The sequence below is a fragment of the Pimephales promelas genome, chromosome 19 (assembly GCF_988280905.1).
Source record: "Pimephales promelas chromosome 19, fPimPro1.hap1.1, whole genome shotgun sequence".
In the NCBI taxonomy this organism is placed as follows: Eukaryota; Metazoa; Chordata; class Actinopteri; order Cypriniformes; family Leuciscidae; genus Pimephales; species Pimephales promelas.
Window position 1 is genome coordinate 27,104,807 of NC_142787.1, and position 12,844 is coordinate 27,117,650.

General features: G+C 37.5%; 1 protein-coding gene across 11 annotated transcripts in view; it reads right to left on the reverse strand.

Annotated features, from left to right (window-relative positions):
* Positions 1-12,844, reverse strand: part of nrg2a (neuregulin 2a) — a 116,731-nt gene that overhangs the window by 88,158 nt on the left and 15,729 nt on the right. The gene's annotated exons all lie outside the window — the stretch shown is intronic.

The following is a 12,844-nucleotide window of genomic DNA, read 5'->3' on the forward strand; positions in this document are numbered from 1 at the left end:
TTACGTTCTCCCTCAAAAATTTTGCACCCCCCCCACCCCCCGAAACTTTGCATTCTCCCTAAAAAATTTTGCATCCCCCCCTAAAACTTTGTGTTCTCCCTCAAAATTTTTGCGCCCCCCTGAAACTGCATTCTCCCTAAAAATGTTTGCATTCCCTGAAACTTTGAATTCTTGAGAGTGAATGCAAAGTTTCTCTGAGTAACACAAAAGTTTTGTAATTGAATGCAAAGTTTCTTGGGGGAAGGCAAAAATGTTGCTAGTGAACCCCAAAGCATTGAAAAATATTTGCCCTTGCATCTCATATTTTCTCCATCACCACGTCCCTTTAGGTGAACAGTAGTGTATATGACCAAATCTGTGTGTTTTAGCCTTGGGCTAAAAACAGTCAGAAAAAAACAAACACAGAAACAGATTTAGTAGCAGAAATGTACTGTATATATGTTAATAATAGCACCACCTTTTATCAGAACCATTGCCTGATATGCAATTGATGAGTACTGGGTGGGAATTAGGTCAATTCTACTGTACCACAGGTTTGGAGTATATGCAGTTTATAGTCTCTGGTTTTACAGCAGACACATAATGAAAAAAGAAATTCAGAGCAAACAGAGCTGAGATCCAACAGCTTCACTGCTTAGACCTCTAATGACTTACAGACGTTTCTTTTCACATACGACACTTGCCAAATGTTTCAGAGGAATTTAAAGTAATTCTCCGTGGCAAGACAATGAGGCACAGGATTTATTTGTGCATTAGAGCAATTTAAACATTTGTGATTAGCCCTGATTTCCCAGTGTGTTAATATCAGACCTGATGAGAGTAACACCACGTCTGCAGGGTGCAAACTTACGGGCCTGTTTGTAATTTTTGGGGGTATGTCAGAAACCTGTTCATATACTGCCTCTAAGTGGTGAATACTGTCCCTTCTTCTGTGGGAAAAACCCAGAGAGCCAAAAAGAAACAAATAGTGAGCAATGATCTATTTTAATACAGCATAACAAGTATACAGTATGTTCTAAATCATGTATTATCTCCTTTGAGTTTTTCCGTCATACGCAACTACTTCTTAGAGAATGTAAAATGCAAAACACACTCATCCTACACCTGACTCGGACACTGCCCACGCATAACATCTTGCTGGCATTTATCACCCATGTGGGTAAAGAAGCATGTACTAGGTTCTTAAACGTAATTTGCAGAACATGTTCTCATTGCCAATATAAATATGCAGTTAACTCATAAAGGGTGTGCAGTTTCTCTCTCAAATGGTCACAATGCACCAGTACATTGAGTTCCAATAAAATAACACACCGCTCACACTCAACTGCCTTTACAGCCGGAGCCTAAAACACCCTTACTCAGATTTACAGCTTGTCAATTACAAGGTATTACACAGGCTTGTCTCTGCCGCCACTGTGCCTTCGTAACACTCTGCAGACAATCCAATCCCTGTGGGCCTATTTTCAGAGCTCTTTGAATTTATCACACGATGGACAGCTCTGCCACTATACTGTAACCCAGCAAGGTCATTTTAGTCACCGATACTGTGTTTAAAGCCAGAAATTATTACCTTCGTGGATAAGGACTGCAGAAGAGTTAACCCTCATGCAAGTCAGCATTTTCAGCAAAATGATGCACCACTTACGTTAATGGAGGTCGTTCGTTATTATGGGATTCATTTATTCCCAGTGCATTTAAAACTTTAATTATAAGAGGGTAGCCCTTTGTTAAAGAAAGACTCACCACAATATATAATATAACTAACCTTGCACCCATTTGCAGTATGATCACGGTTCATGGTCATGTTTATTTTAATCAGCTTCTAATGTGAAATCAAAGCATTGAGGTAAGCCATCATTAAGAACAATGCTGTAACCCATTAACTGCAATTTTAGAAATCTAAAGTACCCACTCGGAATTGTTTATAAAAACACTCAAACTTCAACAGCAGGCAAAACCAGATACAAAACAATAACTAAATGTCTGATTCTAATGGTCAGGGATTTGGCAACAAGCAGGCTGATCTCATGAAATGACGCATGTATGACACGCCAATTGGTATTTCCATTAACATGCATAATCGCTTTTCAGCGTGTTTATGAACGCCGTTGACTTAACATTACATAACTGTATATATAAATATATGACCTACCTCAACCCCATCCCTAAACCTACCCGTCACTGCATGGGGTTAATAGCATTTATGAGTCTTCCCCTACCATAGAAAAAAAAATAAAAAATCTTTCCCCAGATGTTGTTTCGCTCGGACATTTAACGGCGTGAACATACACGCGGAATCACTCGGACATTTAACGGCGTAGACATACACACATGAACACGGATAGCTGAAAATGCGTATAGATAACACGCCACTTGACTTGAAAGTCATGATGTCATGTTGCAACAAATGCAAAGCTTGGGAAAATACTGATAAATAAAGCCCACAGTAAAAAAAAGAAAAAAAGAATGGCATTCGGATCATTACCGGTTTACATTAATACTACTTTTGCTATCCTAATATATGTAGAAATGATCTATGATCTATTTAAAGTCCCAAATATAGTTATTAAAGAGATACTTCAGGATTTAGCATTAAGCTTTGTATTAGTAGAAAACCTTCAAATTACCATGCTTTCCACCTCATATCCCTCTGAGACGAGAGATTTATATATTTTTGGTCTGGAAAATATCCTCAGATGACGCAAAATATCGTCATTTTGCATCATCTGAGGATTTTTTGGCCAGAGGCTAAAGACTACAGTCAAGAGGCTGTCCATAGAGGGTGGGATCTCACTCACAGAATGAACACAACATAGTGTCAGCCATCTTTTTTTGGACGCTAAGCTAACCGGCTCTTGTTCTGTGGAGAAAGCCGAGTAACTTTGTAGGAGAAAGCCGAGTAGTTTCCGGCCGCCGAGATCGTACAGAATTTTTTCTTTCTGCAGTGGCCATTCATTGTTTACATGCACACCTTTTGTTTCAATCTAACTGAATTCATTCCGATTGGTGAATCTGAATGTATGAACGCTAAACAAGTGATCGGTTGATGTGCGTTTGAACATTGCTAAGAAAATTCCCATGAGAGATACGAGACCGGTGCGTCTCACAGGTGTCACTCATCTGTAATCACGCCCTCAGTCTCGTCCTGCTCGCTACAGTAAACATAATGAATGACGACTGTAGAACACAAAAGTCGAATCCCAAACATTTTGGGCCCCGAGCAGAATCATCACAGAGACTCACTACTAGCCTAGACTTGTTGTTTAACTACTGTGCTCTGTTACCAGTAGGTATGGCCTCCTAGGATAGTGAAGCAAGTGCATTCTGGTTGTCTTTCAACCAAAAACCAACATTTTCTGTATTTTTTCAGTCTAGAAAGCTCCAAATTCAAAAATAATTTCACATTTCTTCTACATAAATGACCCATTTTAAATACACATTCATCTCTCCAGAGGTGAAGTATCCCTTAAAGTGGTCACTTTAGCCACACTTGAATAAAATTACGGTAATATAATTACATTAATGTGGGGGGTGACCGTGGTATTCAGCAATTCTTAAATAATTTGTGTACACTAAGTTTGTTTTTGAAGGAAGTCTCTTAAGCTCACCCAGGCTGCATTTATTTATTTTTATCAATAATAAAATGCAATCAATCATTCTAAAGGCTAATATACAGTACACAACACCAACAAACAGCAACAATCACAAGATTAGTAAGTCCCTTCTCAGAAGACAAAACACTTTAGAATACGGTTCCTTTGTTAATGAATAACTACACAAGAACTAATGAGTAACACAATATTAACAATCTAGTAATTATTATTAACTAACAAGAAACTCTGATTAACGAACTAGTGAGTAATAGCGCACAGATGAAAGTGGTAGTTCACTATTAACTAATCAATAACTTCTATTTTTTTAATACTTCCCAGAGAAGTACTGAAAAAGTTTATTAATAATCTAGTAACTACCATTAACTAAAAGAAACTCTTATTAATGAATTAGTAAGTAATAGCTCACAGATTAAAGTGTAACTAGATACTTCTGCGGGAATTACTAATTATTTGGATTCGTATTATAAAGTGAAGATCATTGGAACTAACTAGTAATGACTCAAGTGTACTAAAAGTACTCTAAAGTTCACCAAAAATCTAAAACGTTTGCACAAATCATGACTAGATCATGTAGTACCACTTGAGTCATTACTAGTTAGTTCCAATGATCTTCACTTTATAATACGGATCCAAATAATTAAATAAATTGTCTGTTTTGAGAATTTGTTATATAATGCAATGATATTCTCACATTGTGAGTGAGACGTCATTCAAATTTTAGGGTCTGCAGTAAATGCAAACACCATTCAGACCATGAAGTACATGATTTTCAGAGAGGTTCTGGATAGTTGGTGTGTTTGTTCACTGAATAGTAGAAGTTCTGAACTCTACTGTTCTGTGTGGATGTTGATATCACACGGTGAGACAGAAGGTGGATCGTTTCCGAAGTAGAGGGAGAAGTAATGAAAGTGCACACGGGGACTACAGTATATGGAGGAGACATGAGCTGGCGAAAAGTTCCAGAGGAAAACAGACAGAATGAGGCCAAACAGTCAAGATCGGCTTTCCCTATAGACCTTGTGCGCCAGAGAAACAAGCGTGCAGCAGTCATATTTAGAATATTGTCTTTGCACTTCCGTTTTTGTGGTAGCTCTGAATATTTCTATGGCATCGCTGTCAAAGAGTAATTGGCTAGTAAAGTAGATTTATCTATTGTAAAGTTAACGATTGTTAACGAAAGTTATCATTGTAATGCTTGAAGCGGACGTCACAACAAATATTAGTAGGCCAAGAAGATTTTTAAAATGAATGGCTTGTTCACAAATCCGTAAGATCTTACCTTCATGCTGTGGAAATACAAACTGGAAGACAGAATACAAAGAGTGCAGGGCTGAAAAATTGGCAGGGCTACATGACGTCTATTCGATGAGTCCTAAGAAGGTTGGTCAAGCAAGACAAAGTTAGCATTCCTGTTCATCTAACTGCCACTTTCTTGGATTCTGCAGAAGTACAGTACATGACTTCACATCTTTTCTCATAGTGGCACAGTTCTGATGCCAGGTTTTGAATCAATCACCTGAGCAAAAAATGCCATGTGGCTAATGACTCTGCATGGAGCTCCAGGTAAGTTACATCATGACAACTTTATTGGCTGATCGCACCACATGAACGTGCACGACTATACATAGAGACGGTTGGTCTGGGAACGCCCCCGGGAACGCCCCGTCACGTGATGTGAATTTAGTGTTCGAGGAGAAAAACATTGGCTGTGTCCAAAATCTCCATTCAAACCACTACTCCCTATATGTAGGGGGTAGGGAGTAGAGCACTATATAGTGAGCTCACCAGCATAATAGAAACACCACTTTCGGATACTACTCGATCGTCGCTCGGCGCTGTTCATTACGTCATTGCTGTCGCCCGTCTGATCTTTTTACGATCAGCGCAATGCATGATGGTATGTAGGGCTTGGGGTAGTGATCGGTTGTACACTACTTTTCAAAATACATTCTGGGATACATTGAGTGTACTGTATAGGGTATAATAATCATCACTATATATTCGGACAGCACTACAAAATGGCAAGTCCACTATATAGTGAGTAGTGGGAGATTTCAGACACAGCCATTGCCTTGGTGCTCACTGAAATACACGTGGCAATCATGCCGAAGAGTTGTTGTGTCGTTTTCTGTACAGCCAATATAAAAAAAATATATATTTATAAAATTAAGTTCTACATCCATCTCATGAGACATGAGTGTCCTGGCATTTGGTGGTGTAGAACTTTATTAGACAGCTTTATTAAACAGGTGAGCAAATGTACATAAAACAAATCAATGTTAGCTCAGCATGATGAAATGTTCGAATTATGATTAGTATGTTATTCTAATGTTGATCTAACGTACTGCTAGTTTCGTAAAGCAAACAAACTAACACGTAACATTATAACTTTCAACACACATTTAAATGCCGTTTAGTATGATAGTGTAAAGTTAGACCAAGTGAAGCTGCGCTGTGTTACCTCCAGTGTTGTGCAAGTTACTTCCAAACTGTAATACATTAGGTATTACTTGTTACTGTTATTTAAAAGTAATTCATTACCTTACAATATTACTGTCCCAGAATTGTAATGCGTTACATTACTCATGTATTACTTTTGAGTTACTTTCATCAAAAAAACTAAGTAGAACTTAACTTTTGGGCTGAAACGATAAGCAATATGAAACCGAAATCGCGATTCGCCACACGACTCAGATCAACGAACCTACAGAATCGCGACACACCTCTTCCAACTCCCAGCGTTATTCTCCTTACCGTCCATATCCAATGCTGCCTTATCTAAAATTAGGCTATTACTATTATTTGAAGTTAACATTATAAAATACGTAGACCTACACAAAACTAGTTGAGGATAAATTATTTAAAATTTGGGAAGTCCAGCATTATGGACATGACATTTGCAGTCAAAACTTGAAATAAAAATTCTCAGAAAATACATGTATTGAAACGTATATTGGCTACTTCCTTAAAGGACTCCAGACATTAGACAAATATCAGTCTATGTTTTATTTTTAATATTAGGGAAAAGACACACATTCATGCGTGACAAAAAAATAGGAGGTAAAATATATTTTTTGTAATTCTGTTAATTACACTGCGCAAATCGGATGAGGAAGGGTTGGCTTTCCAGTCTCCATAGAACCTTAAAATATTCATTTTATTTTAGTTTTCGTGTTCGCATTTATGAGGAAAAAACAATGTTACAGACGCGACCGCTCTGAACTGGCACTAAAAGACTGCTTTAAAACTTTCACATAGTCTGTTGCCTTTAAGAAGTAAAAGCAGACAATACACTGTAATACAACTGTAATACAAGCCTCACTGAACATGTAACGAGTAAAATATTACTGAAAATTGATTAGTAATGCCTTACACTACTGCGTTACAGCAAAAAGTAATATGTTACTGTAATGTATTACTTTTGTAATGCGTTACTCCCAACACTGGTTACCTCACAAGTTTAATTAGTCTAATAAACTGACCTGTGTGTGAGTAATCTAGCACTTGCTGGTAGTTCGGTTTTAAATGTCCTTATTCCTTTATATCCGCGGGACTCGCGTGTGATATCCGTCTCTTTAGCAATCGCGACCGGCTTCATACCACTGTAACGTTTAAAAAAAATGAACGTTTGCACTCATCCATAAACATTATTAGCTCCATCAGCTTGACAGCAAGTCCCATCATTCAGCTCATTACTGCGTCATCAACCTACACGTTTGTTATTGTTGGAAACTGCGCCCTCTTGTTGCGAAAAAAAAAACTACATATTGTGCCTTTAAAGAAAAATGCCAGCAGGCATTGTATCCTGCATAAACTCTAATATTGTTGACATTTTGGGCACATTCACGTTGCGCACTATTTGAGTTATATGTAGGCCTATGGCTTATTGGTCTTTGTGTGTTGTTGCTGGTACATTGCAAAGGAGTTTATGTGTAAACTTCTGACAGTGCAACCCGATCTCACGAGAATTCGTACGAATTTTACGAGGTGGCTAATTCGTAACAATTCGTACGACCTCACTCATACGAATTAGTACGTTTTTGCAAAATCTTACATATTTTACGAATTGGCTAACTTGTATGGATTCATACGAATTACCTACCCCTGACCCCGCCCCTAAACCTACCCATCACGTGGGTTTGGACAAATCGTACGAATTCGTACGAGCGAGGTCGTATGAATTAGTACGAATTAGCCACTTTTTAATCACTCGTACGAATTGGTCGTGAGATAGCGTAGGTTTAACGTTTGTTAAATTTAACAAAGTTAAATTTTAGCTGTCAGTGAACATGTCAAACTAACGATTCTAGCCAAGGTTTTGAGAAATCTTTCAGGATTCAAAAAAATTTGTCTCAGAGGGTAAAATCGCAGTCAAAAACGTACAATGTGAACCCGGCTTTAAAAATAAATAAAATAAAGGGGTAAATTCTATATTATATGCAAAAATGGATATTCCACAAGAAAGTACTTTTGCTTGTTTCAATATAAAACAAGCGATTGCACAAATCCTATACGAATCATCTAGTTTTCTACTGTTTAAACGTGCCAAAACTGCAACGCGTTCTCATCCCAAAGCGCCATATAGGACGCTTTTGCAAAAGCGTAAATATCCAACGCACATGGCACCCTTTAACGTCTAATGAGACGCTTCGGTTAATGGTTAAGTTTAGGTATGGTGTTGGGTAAGGGTTAGACCACTAGGGGGCGCCTTCTGCCCAAATATATCTGCGTCTCATTTCACGTTAAAGGGTGCCATGTGCGTTGGATATTTACGCTTTTGCAAAAGCGTCCCATATGGCGCTTTGGGATGTGAACGGGCTGAAAACTGACATGATCTGCTGAAAAGTTACAGAGAGCAGGACTGAGAGCTGAAAGCCATTATCAATTCAGTAATTAAGTCTAGGTAACAATATGTGTCCCAGAGTACAGCTGACACTCGGGAGGCCCTCCATATGTCTCCTGTCAGCCCTACACTCCATACAACAGCGACGAAGAGGGTCACAGTGTATGAATCTATCTTCAGAGGAAGAATGCAGAGCAACACAAACATTCATCATCGTGTGTGACCAGGATCAATGGGAAGCACATCTTCGGTATTCCACTTTCAGCCGGTCGATCCACACACCGCTGCTTTCACCCGAGACTTACTCACAGCAGTCATTCAACAGCAGGCGCTCAGAGGGACGGACAGTACAGGCCTGCACATGGACAGGCTCTTAAACTAAGAATATGAGACAAAATCAGCTGAATCGTAACTATGAGTTATGTTATTACGAATGGATTGCTTTGTTTTCTCCTCTATTTAGAAAAGTGAACCTACAGTAGATAGTTGATAGATACTACAAATGTTCAAGACAGGGTATTAATTGTGTCTTAAATTGTATTTCAGAAGCAGAATGTCAAATTGTATGTTCCAGGCATGAAATAGCTAATATTATGCTTAAAGGAAAACACAACTTGACTACCAGGGGACAAACTGTCCAGCAGAGAACGGGGTTCTTTAAATAAGGGCTTGTACGTGTTAACATGAAGTCTTGTGATGTAAATCGTGGCACATGTTTTCATAGTCCACTTTAAAAAAAAAAATTTTGCTGATAATTTACTCACCCCTGTGTCATCCAAGATATCCATGTTCTTCTTCAGTCGAAAAGAAATTAAAGTTTTTGATAACATTATAGGATTTTCTCCATATTATGCAATACAATGGAAACCAAACGGTTCAAGGTCCAAATGAGAGTTTCAGTGCAGCTTCAAAGGGCTTTAAACGACACCAGACGATGAATAAGGGTCTTATCTAGCGAAACGATCGGTCATTTCAAAAATAAATAAAAAAGTTTAAGTTTTGTAAGCACAAATGCTCGCCTTGCTCTGTTCTGTGATGAGCGTTCGTGAATCTCCTGTTCAAACTCCTTCATCAAAATGAACAAATCTTTTTTCGAGTCATGACTCGAAGAGTCCTAGATAAGACCCTTATTCATCGTCTGGTGTCGTTTAAAGCCCTTAAAGCTGCACTGAAACTCTCATTTGGACCTTGAACCGTTTGGTTCCCAATGAAGTCCATTATATGGAGAAAATCCTGGAATGTTTCCATCAAAAACCTTAATTTCTTTTCGACTGAAGAAAGAAAGATGTGGACATCTTGGATGACATGGGCGTGAGTAAATTATCATCAAAAGTTCTTTTAAAAGTGAACAACTCCTTTAACTAATGCTAACTAATGGGACCTTATTGTAAAATGTTACCAGAAAAAAAATATTGTCATCGTCATATATTTAAAGGTATACTTAATGTAAAAATAAAAATGCGCTCATCGCTATCTCGCCACTTAATGACTTTCTTCCATAGAATATTAATATAATATAAATATTAAAAAAGTAACAATTCAGAAAGTTTTCTGTGATGGGTAGGTTTCTGATATAATATAGGGTTAGGGTTACCCCTTAAATTTGCACAGTATAAAAACCATTACGTAGGACCAAAGCAACATTATGTTTAATGGACAAAAGGCACTTTGGACAAAAAGCATATTAAATTATGAGTTTTTCCATTTTCGGGTGAAATATCCCTTTACGGAGAGAGAATGCTGTACGTTTGCCAACAATTTCATATACTAAAGCCAGTGGTCGCGTTAACCGAGTTTTCGGTCCGAATTTTGATGTGAGAATCTGAAGTCTTTAAGTAACTTGTAACTGTAATTCTCAGCCCTGTCCAGTTGGTGGCGAGCACTGAAGATGATGGACAATGTTTATCGTTTACCGTCACAGAGGCAAGTGTCCAGTTTAAATCCATGCAGGCCAGGAGGAATGTTTGAGTTCAGGCAGATACAGAAATTTAACTGAGTTTACTTCAGTTTGTTTTTTCATGTTTTCTTCGTATTTTAATCATAACTCTATTTTGTAATATTGCATTGGTCATGTTTTAGTGGCCTCAGCTGTCAAAGAATCTGCTTTGTGTGGACATGAAAAGTGATCTGTTAATCTGTTCTCTTCAGATAAATAAATGCATAGTCTAGCCTATATACTCGTCCTGTAATTTCATGAAACAAAAGCTGTATTGTCTTATTATGATATAAAAATTCAAATGACGGGTAATAACAGACTATGGCGGAATGAGAAAGTCTAAACCACTGACTAAAGCATATCAATATTGGTTTGTTTTACAATTGGAATGTAACAGAATGAGGCTTTTCACTTGTGTCCAGCTCATACCAAATATGTGTGGGCGAGCTGCAGAGAGAGATTTCCTTTTCTTGGAGCTAAAAAGTGGGCCACGTTGAAGAAGAGAGTGCATAATCCCACACTTGAGTATCCTAAATATGACCAAGTTTATAAAACTAGTGCTTTGATATGGCCACCATCCCATTAACAAGACGACAACCCACCACGAGCGTTCAGCATTAAGACGGCAGTCATCAATTTCCTTCCCAGAGCCAAATCCAGCTTGTAGCTGAGAGATGTGGCTAATCATAACCAAATCTCCTCAGGCAGTTCTCTTGTTACAGCCTTTTAAATCATGCGCTATTTTCCTGAGGTAAATTATCCATGTCAGTCAGAATGAGAAATACACTGGCTTTTGTTACGACAAAAATCTCCGTGTTTGGTCTGGCTACAAATCCTTCATATGCATCTGTGAAATAAGTCCTTCCCTCTGTGCATGTCAATCACCAGCTGTTATTCTTGTCCTGTGTCATGCAGTTTTGCCCGAGAGCTCTTTCGGATCAATGATATTGAGCCACCGGCATATTCTGGACCGCCACCTCCATACAGCTGTGACCTCCACACAGGGGGATGGGAAAATCAGGATCGCATATAACGAGGAGCATCAAATAGTTGGATGTGCTCATCACTAAATTACTAAATATCTTTTGTAAAACACATTTTGGAGGAGAAGCACGCCACACAACAGAAAGCACCCACTTGTCACTCCTCATGGGTGATATGTAGGTCTCCCTCTACAAAAAGAACTCTTCAAAATACCTGCATTTACAGGCTTTCAATCTAGGCTGAGCCATTAGGGACAGAAGAAGAAACATTTTTTTACACAAAACTTCACCCATCAGACCTGACATATTTCTGAATCATACTCTGTCCTGAGAGACCCCTTACAGACCCCTTTACCCCTTACAGAACTCTTTCACATCACTGTCAAAGATGTATGGTCACGTTAAGCATGATGATGGACAGAAAGACTGTCTGTATGTGACTGTTGGGCTGCGATCTCATTGCAAGGCAAACGGTATATTATTTATGTTGCATCACACAAGTTAGTTCACTGGAAACTTAAGAGAAGAAACTGCAAAGTCATAGTGAGCACTCATTGATCTTTGGAAAATAAACCATGGCACAAGATTCTCGTTTTTGATGTGCTTGGAAAAATCAAAACGATATACAGTATATAGTTCATTCAAGGCCTCTGTGTGCTACAAAATGCACATGCAGCTTATGAAAGTATACTGAAGCAAAATTTTTAACATTTGTTAATTAAAATTGTATTTTTATAAACAACTACTAAGTAAACCATTATTTTTCACTATTAACTTATAGACAGTATTATTTTTCATTGCATCTTATTAGTAACTGTCCCACTGGTTAGATTTTATAGTATATTTTTGTAATTTGTAATCACAACATTTTTTTTTCTTTTGTCAAATCAACTTAGATAATTTATGTAGTTCAGATAACATAATATTTTGAGTTTCCGGTGATTAAATTAATCTCCTTTATTGTATTAACTCAATTTATCCATTTCAATGAACTTAAAATTTTAAGGCAACCCGGTTACTTTTTTTTAAGTTAAACCAACAATATTTGTTTTACAGTGTACTTATTTATTAGATAATAGTGCCTATTAATGAGACCTTATCTTATCCATCTCAAATTATTTTTTTACTTGTCATATAAAATGAACATTATAAATGGCACAAATATCTTACTATTGAGATTAACATAACAAGAAACAACTGAAATGCCAATGGTTGAATAATAGTAACATGCACTTAACAATAGAGTTAATAGTAAAACTGTAATTGGTATGCAACAATTGAAATACATATTTGGAAGTAAAGTTGATATCTGAATCACCGTAAAATTCACAAAATATTGTTATTTGTTAACCATAACAATGGAATAGTTACTACTTGGGACAGTGACTAGAAACAAAAGAATAATTACTAGGCGATCTAAAAAATATAAAATAAAAATTACAACAAAAATCACCTTACGTTATTAGAT